Genomic DNA, 17692 nt, shown 5'->3' on the forward strand with positions numbered 1-17692 from the left:
TGTTATTGAGGTTGTTGTTGTTGGGATGTTTGTTGTAATTATTGTTAGGATTGCGGTTATTGTTGCGAATGTTGTTGCGGTTATTGGGATAGTTGTTGCGATTGTGGTTGTAATTGTTGTTGTTCTTGTTGTACTGGTGACTCTTGTCACCGTTTTCCTCCCACTTCCTTTTGAGTTGTTTCGTGTTGGCTTCTTCGGCTGCCTGCTCTTTAATTCTTCCCTCAATCTGATTTATGAGTTTATGAGCCATTCGACTTGCCTTCTGTATAGAAGCGGGCTAGTGTGAACTTACATCTTCTTGAATCCTTACTGGTAACCCTTTTACAAACGCGTCGATCTTCTCTTCTTCATCTTCGAATGCTCCCGGACATAATAGGCACAACTCTTTGAATCGTCGTTCATATGTGGTAACGTCGAACCCTTGTGTTCGTAACTCTCTAAGTTCTGCCTTGAGTTTATTGACTTCGTTTCTAGGACGGTACTGCTCGTTCATCAATTGCTTGAATGCCGACCACGGTAGTGCGTAAGCAGCATTTTATCCTACCTGTTCAAGATAGGTGTTCCACCACGTTAACGCAGTACCTAGGGATGGCAATGGATCGGATATGGATCGGATGATGCCATATCCATATCCATATCCATATCCATATCCATTTAATTTTTGCTCATCCATATCCATATCCATATCCGTTTAATTCCAGTTCATCCGTCCGTATCCATATCCGATGGATTAAGGGGGTTAATGGATATCCATTGGATATCAAATGAAATGTTAATCTATTGACGATTTTATCAATTTAATATAGATTTTAAATATAAATATTTAATCTTTATGTTTTTGATTAGTTGCGCGTGTTTTGATTGTAATTTGTGGTCGATTGTGAATTTGATTGAGCAAAATACGTTATAATATAAGTAAATATACGTTTAAACTAATAGAAATATGTAACTTTGAATATTTTTAGTAACAATGTAATAATTGTGAGTATTATAACCCTTATTTCTGTTAATAATTTAAGAATTTGTAGGTTATATGCATATGTATATCGATATGTAGATGTATATGCATATATTTTAGTACGTATATATGTATATATAATGTATTTCGGGTGATAATGGATATATCCGTGGATGATAAATTGTCATCCATATCCAATCCACGAAATATTTAGATCATCCATATCCATATCCATATACGTTAATCGTCCGTTTACATCATCCATATCCATTATAAATGGATCGGATCGGGTGGATGTCCATGGATGGAACATCCATTGCCATCCCTAGCAGTACTTGTGAAGGTATGCGTAGCGTACTTAACTTTGTCCTCTTCTCTACACTTACTTATGGCAAACACCGATTCGACTTTTTCGGTCCACCGTTTCAATCTAATTGGTCCTTCGGTTCCATCAAATTCCAAAGGTTTGTAGGCAGTGAATTCTTTGTAGGAGCATCCTACACGATTTCTTGAGCCGTTAGCTGCATTGCTAGTTTCAGAGTTATTGTTGGTATGTAGCGCAGCCTGTACTGCGGCTATGTTTGCAGCAAGAAAGGTACGAAATTCCTTGATGTTATGCGAGGTGTATACGAAATAGTTTATATTTTACTAGGAAAAACTATTAAATACGATACAATTTTACACAAGATATTTTTTTATTTATAGAATGGATATACTTAAACCTTGCTACAACACTTATAGGCAGTGTACCTAATCGTAAAGTAGTGTAGTTTTTAGTAAGTCCGGTTCGTTCCACAGGGAAATCTTTAAACAAAGCTCAACGCTATATTAGTTTACTTTTAAAAAAATACAAATATATATATATGTAATATTATTATTATAAAGGGGGGTTTTTACCGTTTAATGACCGGTTTGTCGATTTTAAGACTTTAGTCGCAGTTAAAACCTAATGTAAAATATAAAATAAATACAAGACTTAAATTAAAGCGTAAAGTAAATAACGATAATGAAATTGCGAATAATAAAAGTGCGATAAAATAAAATTGCGATAATTAAAAAGTACGATAATTAAAAGTGCGATTAAATAAATAAAAGTGCGATAATTAGAAGTGCAATTAAATATAAAATAAAGGAAATTAAATATGAAATAAAAGAATTATGCTTATTTAAACTTCCGTAATCATGATGTTTGACGTGTTGATTTTAGTTTTATGCCCATGGGTTAATTGTCCTTTGTCCTGGATTATTTAATATGTCCGTCTGGTTTTTGTCCATAACAGTCCATCAGTCATAAATATAAAGTGCGAGTGTCCTCGTCAAATTATTATTATACCCGAAGTTAAATATTCCAACTAATTGGGGATTCGAATTGTTACAAGGTTTTAATACTTTGTTTAATGAATACACCAGGTTATCGACTGCGTGTAAACCAAGGTTTTACTACTTTGTTAACAATTACACCAATTACCCTTGAATGTAATTTCACCCCTGTTTTAATTATTCTAGTGGCTATTAATCCATTCCCGTGTCCGGTTAAATGAACGATTATTCGTACATATAAATACCCCGCCCATCGTGTCCGATCGAGTGTATATGGTAATTTATAGGGACGCCCAATTGTAAATCTTTATATTAACATTAACAAACTTTCATTTAGTTAAACAAATATAAAGCCCATTAATAGCCCATAGTCTAATTTCCACAAGTGTCGTTCTTTTGTCCAAACCCCAATTATGGTACAAAGCCCAATTACCCAATTTTAGTAATTAGCCCAACATCATGATTACTTCGTTTTAAATAAGCATAATAATAGCTTAGCTACGAGACATTAATGTAAAAAGGTTGAACATAACTTACAATGATTAAAAATAGCGTAGCGTTACACGGACAGAATTTCGACTTACACCCTTACAACATTCGCTAACATACCCTTATTATTAGAATTATAATTCAAATTAAAATTAAAATTATAAATATAAATATATACGATATAGATAGAGAGATGGATATATTTGGTGGTTTTTTCGATCAGAATTCGTTTGCTTTTATAGGAAGTTTCTGAAATTGGAGCTCCGCGACTCGCGGCATATTTTGCCTTCAAACTCCGCGAGTCGCGGAGATTGAAATTACAGCTCACACCTTTTGGAGTCTTTCTTGCCGACGAATTTTATATATAAATATAAAATATAAATAATTAATATAATTATTTATATATTATATTATATTCTTGTGCATAGTAGACTTGTAATTTTTAGTCCGTTGCATCGAGCGTTGAGAGTTGACTCTGGTCCCGGTTCCGGATTTTCGAACGTCCTTGCGTACAATTTTATATTTTGTACTTTGCGTTTTGAATCTTGTACTCTTGTAATTTCGAGACGTTTCTTATCAATAATTGGAACCTTTTTGATTGTCTTTTGTACTTTTGAGCTTTTTGGTCGTTTGCGTCTTCAATTCGTCGAATCTGTCTTTTGTCTTCACCTTTTATTATTTAAACGATTATCACTTGTAAATAGAACAATTGCAACTAAAAGCTTGTCTTTCTTGAGGAATAATGCTATGAAATATATGTTCGTTTTTAGCATTATCAAATATTCCCACACTTGAGCGTTGCTTCTCCTCAAGCAATATTGTCTTGAAATACTAGAATCACTTCTTTATTCTTCACACTTTGTACATCAGTGATTTCTATACGGCGGTATAAACAATGGTAGTAACGATATGGTTTACAGTCCCACATGACTATAAAAATTTAGATCCATTAAGGAAATTGGATCTTTATGAAAACATTTGATCTTTTGAAAATTAAATCTAGTTTTTACCCTAGATAAGTTTTCCGGGATAACCCTTTACCGGTGTTTGCAAAATATTTTTGTGGGTTTGGTGGGTTTCAGATTTGAAAATTTTAGCTCAAAACTTGCTGTTTTGTGTCACCCACTTGCTAACCTTGTATTAGGAAAGCAACACGTCCAGTTTACTTGTTCCGTATATTACCTTTCGGCAAACTACCGTCCGGTTGTAAAGGAAAGCGTTGAACAAGCAACTGTTAAGGCAATGTCCCGTGACATGCTTTTGATTATGGTCTATAACGTGTCGGACGCAATTACTATCCTTGGTAGGAGCAATAGTAAAGCTCACCCTTATAATTTTTCGGTCTGGCACAAGGTCCTGTCTTTGACCACTATGCAACCACCGTTCTTACGGTTGACACCCGATTTGGTTCAGGTGACCTAATGAATTCCAGGTGAATTCCTAGGATTTTACGTTCAATGGTAATGAACGTATTGAAAATAGGGCTTTCAGAAAACAAATCGGTTTGTAATTTTGATCAAAATATTTTCTCGTTTAAGCTCGAGTTTAGATATCATTGAATTCCATGAGTTTGTAATTCTCAATCTTTAAGGTCAATCTCTAGGATTGAGTAATATCAGTCTTAAAAGCTGATTTTTAATCTTTAAGGAGATTATCCTTTCTGGGGATCTGATTCATTAGTCTTATCAAGCTAATTTGCACGGTGCCCCCACATTGTACGAGATAAATCCTTCTCATGGTTAGGATAAATCTGACCACATGGCGACCCTGTTTAATGCTGAGGTCCGTGGATTTCCTGCTGATTTTAGTGATGACTTTTCTAGATTTTTCGTCAACCTACAGCTGGTCTGGACGACAACTTCATGACCTAAATCAAGAAGCGCGTGTTTTTTTTGGAAGACTTTACTTCCTTTTAATGATGGAATTGATTCATCGTGTAGATCCATCTCTTCTTTTCTTTCATCGGGTAAAACAGTTTAGTTTAGTCCAAAGCAAAAGTATTTTCAGTTATTTGTTACAGATATATGTGACATATGTTTAAGATAACTTGGTAAATTTTCCCACACTTGGCTTTTATTTTCCTTTTTATCGTCCTCTATTCCATTTTAAATGAATTTTAACATTTTAGTTTGTTTCTTAATTTATGTCCTTTCCGAGGTAACAATAATTTCGGTGTTAAAACCTAGTTTTATCGTTCATAAATATGTATAAACATGATTTTGAATTCATTTAATTGAAAATTTTGAAAAATTTTACTAGAATTGGGTAGTCAGTATATAAGACTAGGGCTGTTCTTTTTTATCAGAGAGCACTAGATTCTAATACAACTACTGCTTTACTAGTATTTTTAATGGTAACCAAGTGTTTAAGATAAAAATTTTAAAATCCCAAAGAATTTAACCCCTTCCCACACTTAAGATCTTGCAATGCCCTCATTTGCAAGAAATCAGTAACAATTTAAATTATTGAGGGTGATTTGTGTGAAAATGATTAAATTTTTACCAAAGTTTCCAAATATATTGGCGTTTGTTTGCTGAATGATAAATGGTGCACATCATTTGTTCATTCCGTCTTGTTGTTATTTTACATATATTTTGCATCTTGTCGTCAAAATTAGTTGCTTTTGCTGAACTTAATGCCAGTCTTTGAAAATGCGTTGTTTTACCCTGTTGTGTACATAAGATAAACTGCAAACATATATACATATTTTTGAAGTTTGGTATATTACCCCACATTCAAAAATTATTAAAATCTAAGAATAAAAGTTAGATAATTATAAAAATGATTACAATATTAACAAAAGTATTAAACATATTAATAATTACAAATTACAAAAAAAAAAAAAAATAATAAGTAAACTAAGGATGATATTGGTACCAATAGGGGTTCCAGGCATAACCATAAGTGCTATAGAATGCTTCGGCAGGGTCATACGTAGGATATGGTGGCTGCATCTCTATAGACCAAGGAGGGAAGATGGGTTTCGGTGTAGGAATATAGTTTCTACCTATATGTTGGCAATGAGCTATGATCTGGTTCTGATGAACTTGCCAATCTTCAAATGCTCTCTGTCTAGCATTTTCGTATTCCTGAGAAGCTATAAACCTATGCATTTCTTGCATCTCATTCCCCCCTCCTACATTACCTTGTTGTTGGTTTCTCTCCACCTGTGGATGTCTACCATGGTATCGTACTGCGGCGTTATTTCGCCTCTTCAAAACTTTCGCACCATGGTATACATTTAAACCTATAGTATCGCGGGGTTCTGGTTCTTCTACTAATAATCTCCCCCGACTTATATCCACACCGAGATATTCACCAATCAAAGTAATAAAAATACCACCTCCTATTATGCTATGTGGTCGCATCCCCCGAACCATATCTGATAAATAATAACCCACACAATATGGTATACTTACAGCGCTTTGTGGGTCTCGAATACACATATGGTAAAACAAATCCTGTTCATTTACTTTTTCTTTGTTCTTACCCCTTTGTGTAATCGAATTAGCTAACAACCTATGTATCACTCTTAATTCGGCTCTATCTATATCCAAATAAGAGTAATTTCCCCCTTTGAAACGGTGATGGCTTGTCATTTGACTCCACACACCGTGTGTATCAAAATTCTCATCTATATTTCTACCGTTTAGTATCAATCCTCTACAATCGGCAGACGCTAACTCCTCAGGCGTATATATACGTTAAGCCTGAGCCATGTCCAGTAAAGACATGTGGCGCATCGAACCGCCTAACAAAAATCTAATAAAAGAACGATCGGTTAAACTAGATACCCAATCATTCAACTCTATACTACATAACAATTCTTCACACCATACTTTATATACAGGTCTACGTATGGTGAATAAACATACCCAGTCATTAAAAGAAGAATTACCATACCTCTGTACAAGTAATTCCCTAATTGGCCCGACCAATTCTACAGCTTCTAAGGGTCCCCATTCTATGACCCTTGGTACCTCAACAACCTTAGAATGAAGAGTATGCAAACCCCTTTGATATTTTGGATAATCTATCTAAAGTCTGTCAAATCTCAGGTTCGGGTGCAACTCTTCCAAGTGCATATCGGAAAAGGTCATGACTGGATGAGGTATATCCTGCTTGTAGTAGTTATCCACCTCCTGTTGTTCCAAATTCTCAGCAGGAGCATTGCGGGCTTGGGATGAAGATTCACCCCTTTCATTCTGCAAAACACATTAAACACAATTTTTGTGCATCCAAATATGCATTAGTGTCAGCAAAATCATCAATCAAAATAATTACAATGACATTATCAATTTATATCAAACTTAAGCTCATTTTCACATTTTTATCAAATCTACACTTTTTTAAATAAGCATATACGAAAATGTTCGCCAAGTTCATAAACATTCAACTCAAATAACATGTCAAAATAATCATTACTAGCAATTAAACAAGTCTCAAATGGCATTATCTTTCAAAAATCAAGTTCATGAATTTTAGACTTGAAAAAGTCCACTTTAATTCTAAAAATCATGTTTAGGCTCAAAGTTTGGATCATTTAACTACCTAGACATGTTACACTACTCAATTTAGCAACAATTCATGACAAAAATCGGCCATAACCTGTTTATATCAAAAAGCCCCAAATTTGCTCAAGAACACAAACCCTAGATTATTCAAAATTTGAAGTTTAAGGCTTCTAATCATGTTAAACAGCATCAATCTAGGTTATACAAGCATAATACATAAACAATTTAAGTCTAATTACACTAAAAAGCATCAAAATCAAATTGGGGAAAAAATAGCTCAAGAACATCAAATTTCGGATTAAATGGTGTTTAGGTGTAGAAATTTACCGTTTTTCTTGAGTAATTCTTAGATAGCATCCTTCTCAACATGATTTTAGCAAAAGATTTGGTGATTAACGGTTAAAAATTGTGATTTTGGGGGTTTTTTTTCGGGTTTTTTCGGGGTTTTTTCGCTGCTGTGTTTTTGAGTTGTGGAGTTGTGTGTCCATAAACTGATCGTTCAGCTCTTTTATTTTTTTTTTCTGATTTTCGGTCCCTCTGCGAGTCGCGGTGAAACACCCTTTAAACTCCGCGACTCGCGGAGTTTGTTTTTTTTTTTTTTTTTTTTTTTATAATCATTAACTTTTGAAAACAATTAAGAAATTAATTTTAAAATTTTGTTTCCCTTGTTATTTAGGACGAGGTCATTTCGGATCGATGTCCTAGTCCGTCTCTCGACAAAATTTTAAAATTTGTCTTTTTGTAGCGATTGTTTTAAAAGCTAAGATTTTTGGGTTTTTTAATGTTTTTGGCATACTTTAAATCAAAAAGATTAAAAATAATGATAATAAAAGTTCTCGTCTCTCCCTTGGGTAAAGCAATTTCGGTTCAAAGACCTAGTCTTCAACTTACGACGAATTTTAAAAATCATATTCTTAACTTAATGAGATAAAGTAAGTTTTGTTTTTTAAATTCACACAACTTAAATATGAAATTCAAAATTAATATTAAAAATTCACACCAAACTTAAAATTTGAAATGCATAAAATTAAAAATTTATATTTTAAAAATTAAAAATTCACACCAAACTTAATTTAAAAATTTATAAATTCATATCAAACTTATATTAATTTTTCAAATATTAACAATTTTAAATATATTGTTTTTACAAAGTTTACAATATTAATTTAAGATTTAAATATTAATTTTAAAAATATGGTAAAAATAAAATTAAATTTTTTTTTTCTTTTTATCCCACTTTAATCAATCAAATATTATCAAAAATATGCGCCCCTCTTTTCGGTAAAGTAATTTCGGTTCCAAGACCTAATTTAACTCATGACGAATTTTTGAAATATTTTGGGTTGATTGTTTAAAGATATTTATACCTTAAGAATTAACGTTAAATTTCGCAGTGATGTAATAAATTTTTGAATGATATCAATAATTTCGGTCGCCAAACCTAATTTTATTCAATACCAATTTAATACTTTTTAGCGAACAAATTAGCGTTTATTATCAAAAGGTTAAAAATAAAAATAAAAATAAAAACTGTACAGACATACCTGTGAAATAGATTTCTTAGTTATATGATCTATCCCATTCATAAGATAGTCGGTTTAATTGGTTTTCCATGGCTGCATAGGCGTAACCTCGAGCATTCAGTGTCTTTTCTTCTAAACATATGAACGGTCCGTCTCTGCATAAAGTAACAAATTCGGTATTTGAATAGGTTTGATTATTTGAACATTTACCTCCATGTGACCATTTTCCGCATTTGTGACATCGTTCTAGGTGTCGTGCTCTTCTTTTCGCTGCGGATTTTGATTTTCCTTTACCAAATTGTAACTTATTATCTTCGCATCTGGATTCTTTTCTAACTCTGTCCATTCTTTCTCTGATTACTGATACTATTTCACTCGGGAGTATGTCATTATTACGTTTAGTGATCAAAGCGTGTAGCATTAGACCATGGTTTAGTTCACAGGCAGTCTTCATTTCGTAAAAACCTAAAAAAATAAAAATTCAGAATGGGGGGAGAAGACTAGTTCTTTAGGGTCTGCTAGGGAAAGACCATTCGGGTTCCATTTTTGAGAACTACACGAAAACAGACAATCTAACTCTAACAGAAATACATATTATCCTTTAAAGACTTGATTCTCCCCACACTTAGTTAGCTGTGGTGTCGAAATTGTGATTAACTTCGTTGTCGACTTCCATTGGACCATGTATGTAATGTTTAACTCTGTGACCATTAACTTTAAATTCAATCCCATTTGAATTTATTAATTCTATCGTTCCGTATGGGAAAACTCTTTTTACTATGAATGGTCCAGACCATCTTGATTTCAATTTTCCAGGAAATAGCTTGAATCGTGAATTGAAAAGAAGAACTCTGTCTCCTTCTTTAAATTCTTTTGAACTTCTGATTCTTTTATCATGCCATTTCTTCGTTCTTTCTTTATAGTTTAACGAATTTTCGTATGCTTCATGTCTTAATTCTTCTAATTCATTTAGTTGACTTAATCGTAGACGTCCGGCTTCATGTAAATCAAGATTACATGTTTTCAAAGCCCAAAATGCTTTGTGTTCAATTTCTACTGGAAGATGACATGCTTTTCCATAAACAAGTCTAAAAGGTGTGGTTCCAATTGGAGTTTTGTAGGCTGTTCTAAAAGCCCAGAGTGCATCCTCCAATTTAATGGACCATTCCTTCGGATTTGATCCTACCGTTTTCTCTAGAATACGTTTTAAAGCTCGGTTGGTATTTTCAACTTGTCCACTTGTTTGTGGATGATATGCGGTGGAGATTTTATGAGTTACTCCATATCTTTTAAGAACTTTCTCAAGTTGATTATTACAGAAATGAGTACCCCGATCACTTATTAAAGCTTTCGGTGTTCCAAACCTTGCAAAAAGATGTTTTAAAAAGTTGACTACAACTCGTGCATCATTAGTTGGGAGAGCTTGTGCTTTCGCCCATTTAGATACATAATCAATGGCTACGAGTATATATAGATTATTATGAGATTTTGGAAATGGACCCATAAAGTCAATACCCCAAATGTCAAATACTTCACATACTTGGATGACATTTTGTGGCATTTCATCACGTTGACTTATTTTTCCGGCCCTTTGACATGCATCACAGGATTTGCAAAGAAGGTGTGAGTCTTTGTAAATTGTAGGCCAATAGAATCCAGCTTCATAAACTTTTCTTGCTGTTAGTTGAGGCCCATAATGCCCTCCTGTTGGTCCTGTGTGACAATGGTTTAAAATTTTACTAGCTTCATCTCCAAATACACATCGGCGTATTATTCCATCGGGACAACTTTTAAACAGGTGTGGATCTTCCCAGAAATAGTGTTTTATATCACTGAAGAATTTCTTTCGTCTTTGGTACGATAATCCTTTTTCAAGGAATCCACAAACTAAGTAGTTTGCATAGTCTGCAAACCATGGAATTTCTTTATAATCTATCTTCAATAGATATTCATCAGGAAAGTTGTCTTGTATGGCTGATTCATTCAGAACTTCTAATTCGGGATTTTCAAGACGAGAAAGATGATCAGCGGCGAGATTTTCTGCTCCTCTTTTATCTCGGATTTCAATATCAAACTCTTGTAAGAGTAAGATCCAACGGATTAATCTTGGTTTAGCATCTTGTTTTGAAAATAGGTATCTAAGAGCAGAATGGTCGGTATAGACCACCGTTTTTGCTAGAACGAGATATGATCGAAATTTATCAAAAGCAAAGACAATAGCAAGGAGTTCTTTTTCAGTAGTTGTATAGTTCGTTTGTGCTCCTTGTAACGTCTTACTAGCATAATATATAGGTTGAAATCGTTTTTCAATCCTTTGTCCTAAAACGGCTCCCATTGCAAAATCACTTGCATCGCACATTAGTTCAAATGGTAGATTCCAATTTGGTGTTATCATGATCGGTGCATTAGTGAGTTTTTCTTTAAGAATATTAAAAGATTTGATACATTCATCTGAAAAGATGAATGGAGCATCCTTTTCTAGGAGTTTATTCATAGGAGTGGCAATTTTAAAAAAATCTTTTATGAAACGTCGGTAAAAACCGGCATGCCCTAGAAAACTCCTAACTCCTCTAACATTGGTGGGATGTGAAAGTTTAGCAATTACATCTACTTTATCTCTATCCACTTCAATTCCTTCTTTTGAAATTTTATGTCCAAGAACGATGCCTTCTTTAACCATGAAATGGCATTTCTCCCAATTAAGTACTAGATTTGATTTTTCGCATCTAATTAGCATTCGTTCCAGATTAACTAGACATGATTTAAATGTATCACCGAAGACTGAAAAGTCATCCATGAATACTTCCATGCATTCTTCTATCATGTCGTGAAAAATCGCCATCATACACCTTTGAAAGGTTGCAGGGGCGTTACAAAGTCCAAATGGCATGCGTTTGTAAGCAAAAGTACCATAAGGGCACGTGAATGTTGTTTTCTCTTGATCCTCGGGTGCTATTGGAATTTGAAAATATCCGGAAAATCCATCTAGAAAACAATAGTAGCTATTTCCGGCTAATCTTTCCAACATTTGATCTATGAAAGGTAAGGGAAAGTGATCTTTTCTGGTGGCGTCATTTAATTTTCTATAATCAATACATACACGCCATCCTGTTACAGTCCTAGTAGGAATAAGCTCATTTTTCTCATTTGTAATGACAGTCATGCCACCCTTCTTAGGTACGCATTGAACTGGGCTTACCCATGGACTATCAGAAATTGGATATATCAGACCTGCATCTAGCAGTTTAATAATCTCTTTCTTAACTACATCTTGCATATTAGGATTTAGTCTTCGTTGGCGTTGCACATACGTTTTATGACCTTCTTCCATAAGGATTTTATGTGTGCAATACGAAGGACTTATTCCTTTAATATCATGAATCTTCCATGCAATGGCTGGTTTATGAGCTTTCAACACAGAAATGAGTTGTGATTTCTCATTTTCAGTAAGAGAAGACGATATTATTACAGGTAATTCAGATTCACCATGTAAATAAGCGTATTCCAAATGGTTTGGAAGTGGCTTTAACTCTAATTTCGGAGGTTCTTCTATCGATGATTTATATCGATATCTGTCTTCTTCTTTTAGCATTTGAATTTCTTCTGTTGTTGGTTCATATCCATTAGCTATAAGTGTAGCTAACATTTCAGCTTCATCAATTGGTTCATTACCTTCTCCTAAAGAACATTCTCCTGTTCCTTGTAATTCTGGAAATTCTTCTAATAATTCTGCATGTGCATCTACAGTTTGAATATAATAACATGTATCATCTGTAGATTGTGGTTGTTGCATTACTCTATCAACTGAAAAGGTAACACTCTCATCCTCTATACTTAGGGTCAGTTTCTTACCGAACACGTCTATCATTGCTTTAGCCGTGTTTAAGAATGGTCTTCCTAATATGAGAGGAACTTGAGAATCTTCTTCCATGTCCAAAACAACAAAATCTACTGGAAATACTAAAGTACCAACTTTAACTAGCATGTTCTCCATTATCCCTCTAGGATATTTTATTGATCTATCGGCTAGTTGTATGCTTATTCTGGTTGGTTTCAATTCTCCAAGGTCTAGTTTAGCGTATAGTGAATACGGCATTAGATTTATACTAGCACCTAAGTCTGCCAATGCTTCTATTGAACTAAGACTACCCAGAAAACATGGAATTGTGAAACTTCCTGGATCAGATAGTTTTTCTGGTATCTTATTCAACAGCACTGCTGAACAATTAGCATTCATAGTAACAGCCGAGAGTTCTTCCATTTTCTTTCTATTTGAGATTAGATCTTTCAGGAATTTAGCATATCTTGGCATTCCTGAAATCACATCAATGAAAGGAAGATTTACATTTATCTGTTTAAACATATCCAAAAATTTGGATTGCTCGGCTTCAAGTTTCTCTTTCTTCATTTTACTCGGATAAGGAAGTGGTGGTTGGTATGGTTTAACATAAGGTTTATCCTTAACTGTGTTATCTTCATTAACCTTTTCAACTACCGGTTCTTTTTCCTTATCTTGATCAGGTTGTGGTTCTTGTGGAGTAGGAATAGTTTCATCAGAAGTTACAGGTATTTCAGGTGGTTTAAGTGTTGTACCACTTCTTGTGGTAATGGCTTTAGCTGTTTCATTTCGGGGGTTAGCATTTGTATCACTAGGTAGACTTCCCGGTTTTCTTTCACCTATTAACCTTGCTAGGTTACTTACTTCTTGTTCCAGATTTTGAATAGAAGCTTGTTGATTTCTGAATGCTTGAGCATTTTGTTCATTAGTTTGTTTTTGAGATGTGAAAAACTGCGTTTGAGTTTCAACTAGCTTCGTCATCATATCTTCTAAATTCGGCTTTTTATCATCGGTTTGTTGTGGTGGTTTGTTTTGAAAATTAGGTCTTTGCTGATTATAAGTATTATTGGATACTTGTTGATTGCTAGGACCTTGTTGGTTGTTGTATGGAATATTTCGGTTATAATTCTGGTTTTGATTGTAAATCGGTCTTGGCGGTTGATAATTATTCTGATAATTATTTCCAGGCCTTTGGTTTATGTATGAAATATTCTCTCTTTGTTCCATTGTTAATTCAATACTGAGACAATCTTTTGTCAAATGTGGTCCTCCACACTGCTCACAACTAATTCGTATTGAATGAATATCCTTAGTCATCTTTTCCATTCGTCTCTCCACAGCATCTATCTTTACGGAAATGGAATCTAAGTCATGGCTAGAATCGGCTCTAGCTGCTTTAGATGATCTAATGATGTCTTTTTCTTGGTGCCACTCATGTGAGTGGGAAGCAGTATTATCAATAATTTTGTAAGCATCAGTTTCGGTTTTCTTCATAATAGAACCACCAGCTGCTATATCTATGTCTTTTCTTGTAGTGATGTCGCATCCTTGGTAGAATATTTGTACTATTTGACAGGTGTCTAAACCATGTTGCGGACATCCTCTTAACAACTTTCCATATCTTGTCCACGCCTCATATAGAGTTTCATTTGGCTTCTGTGTGAACGTAACAATTTCTGCTTGAAGTCTTACGGCTTTAGATGCAGGAAAGAATTGTTTAAGAAATTTGTCAACTAAATCGTCCCATGTATCGATCGCCCCTTCAGGTAACGATTCCAACCAATCTTTGGCTTCTCCCTTTAAAGTCCAGGGAAATAACATGAGATATATCTGTTCATCCTCCACTTCTCGGATTTTAAATAGTGTGCAAATCCTATTAAAGGTACGTAGATGTTCATTTGGATCTTCCTTCGGCGCACCACTAAATTGGCATTGATTAGTCACCATGTGTAGAATTTGTCCTTTGATTTCATAATCTGGCGCATTAATGTCTGGATGAGTAATTGCGTGACCTTGGCCAGTGCGTTTAGCTCTCATTCGGTCTTCCATACTTAAAGGTTCCAGATTCTCCATAATTGAATTTGTTGAATCGGTATCACTAGATGATTCTGATTTAATGGTTCGTTCCTCAACAATCTCTGTTTGAATGATTGGTGGCTCCGGAGGAAAGTTTAGTGGTTCAGGATCTACGAACCATTCCTGAATATTCTCCGGATTCTCAATTGTGATGTTGGGTTCAAAAAATGGATTATCGGAAATTTGAACTGAAGTACTTGGTTGACTGGATGACGATTCTAAAGAAAAATCAACGGCGGTTATATTTGCTAAATGTCTTGATCTAGTTACAGGTGGTGAACGTACAAAAGGTGATGAACGTCTTGCTCGGTGCATTCACTGAATATCCTATTAGTTTTTAAAAGGAAAGAAAAATTATAATAAGTTATCCAATTAATAGACTTTTCTGATTTTGCCCACGTTTCGAATAGCCAAAAGATGCAGCAGAGGGGCAGGATTCGTTTGGTCTCAATATAATTGAGGACTGTTTGGCTCCAATAACCCGGTCCACGTACAAATCCAACTATTACTACGAACCAGAAAATTTTGATGTCTATTAATTTAACCACTTAAAATAAATTTTCGTAATTTTAAGAAATTTAGATAAGAAGTAGAAAAAATTCTAAGTCCTAAAAACTAGAATGGCGAGAAATAAGAGAGAAAAAGAGTTCGTCGCAAAAGGTCGAAAAAGAAAAAATGGTTGAAAAATAAAAGGTGACGGAAAAATAAAAGAAACTTATCAAAACTTAAAAATACTTAACTAACCTAACCTTATTACTACAACTAACTTAAAATTATAATCGCAAATTGAAATTACTAATTGGAATGATAATTGGTACATAGTAAAAGTCGTCTAAAAATATTAAAGCTTACAGGAAAAACTAAATCCCAAATGGAAATAACTTAAAAAGAAACTAAAACTTAAAAAGGCGTCGCAAAATTCTAAAGCACCTAAATCTTAGTCTAAAGAAAAAGCACTTAAGGAATTCTACGGCAAAGCCTAAAAATCTAGGAGTAAAAATAACTATGGCAAAAACTAAATTTAAAATTAATTATGAGAGAAAAATACAAATATTATGCTACAACGATTAAAAAGGGACAAAATATAAAAATATACAAAAAGTTGTAAAAAGTACAATTTTTATAAAAATATTATTTTTATATATTTATTTTTTTTTAATAAAACTACTAATTTTACAATTTAAGTAAACTAATTAATACTAAATAAAACAAATTAAATAAAAAGTAAATCTTAAAATAAAACTAATAATAATAATAATAATAATAATTAGGGTTAAATAATAATAATAATTAATTAATACCCGTAATTAATGCTGAATTAGGGCTTCTGTCGTCTGTCAGAGAAGCTCCGCGAGTCGCGGTAATTAATGCTTCAAACCCCGCGAGTCGCGGGGTTCCAGAATTCAGATGACAGCTTTAAATTTGACGCGTTTTTTCTTTATTTATTTTTTTTATTTTCTGTTTTCTGTTTTTTCTATATATAAAAGATATTTAATAAAACTTATATTTTTATAAATTAAAATAAGAATAAAGAAACTTATAAAACTTAAATATTTTAAAAAAAAAATACTTATATTTTTATTTTTCTTTTTATATTTTTGAATAATTAACACGTATTTTTACAAAAACGAATTTTAATAAAAGTTAACTAAAAATCTTTTTTTTTATATTAGCGTTGCGCTTCCGGCGTTTAAGAGTGTTCCCCGGCAGCGGCGCCAAAAATACTTGATGTTATGCGAGGTGTATACGAAATAGTTTATATTTTACTAGGAAAAACTATTAAATACGATACAATTTTACACAAGATATTTTTTAATTTATAGAATGGATATACTTAAACCTTGCTACAACACTTATAGGCAGTGTACCTAATCGTAAAGTAGTGTAGTTTTTAGTAAGTCCGGTTCGTTCCACAGGGAAATCTTTAAACAAAGCTCAACGCTATATTAGTTTACTTTTATAAAAATACAAATATATATATATGTAATATTATTATTATAAAGGGGGGTTTTTACCGTTTAATGACCGGTTTGTCGATTTTAAGACTTTAGTCGCAGTTAAAACCTAATGTAAAATATAAAATAAATACAAGACTTAAATTAAAGCGTAAAGTAAATAACAATAATGAAATTGCGAATAATAAAAGTGCGATAAAATAAAATTGCGATAATTAAAAAGTACGATAATTAAAAGTGCGATTAAATAAATAAAAGTGCGATAATTAGAAGTGCAATTAAATATAAAATAAAGGAAATTAAATATGAAATAAAAGAATTATGCTTATTTAAACTTCCGTAATCATGATGTTTGACGTGTTGATTTTAGTTTTATGCCCATGGGTTAATTGTCCTTTGTCCTGGATTATTTAATATGTCCGTCTGGTTTTTGTCCATAACAGTCCATCAGTCATAAATATAAAGTGCGAGTGTCCTCGTCAAATTATTATTATACCCGAAGTTAAATATTCCAACTAATTGGGGATTCGAATTGTAACAAGGTTTTAATACTTTGTTTAATGAATACACCAGGTTATCGACTGCGTGTAAACCAAGATTTTACTACTTTGTTAACAATTACACCAATTACCCTTGAATGTAATTTCACCCCTGTTTTAATTATTCTAGTGGCTATTAATCCATTCCCGTGTCCGGTTAAATGAACGATTATTCGTACATATAAATACCCCGCCCATCGTGTCCGATCGAGTGTATATGGTAATTTATAGGGACGCCCAATTGTAAATCTTTATATTAACATTAACAAACTTTCATTTAGTTAAACAAATATAAAGCCCATTAATAGCCCATAGTCTAATTTCCACAAGTGTCGTTCTTTTGTCCAAACCCCAATTATGGTACAAAGCCTAATTACCCAATTTTAGTAATTAGCCCAACATCATGATTACTTCGTTTTAAATAAGCATAATAATAACTTAGCTACGAGACATTAATGTAAAAAGGTTGAACATAACTTA

Source organism: Rutidosis leptorrhynchoides, chromosome 5 (genome assembly GCF_046630445.1).
Source record: "Rutidosis leptorrhynchoides isolate AG116_Rl617_1_P2 chromosome 5, CSIRO_AGI_Rlap_v1, whole genome shotgun sequence".
NCBI lineage: Eukaryota > Viridiplantae > Streptophyta > Magnoliopsida > Asterales > Asteraceae > Rutidosis > Rutidosis leptorrhynchoides.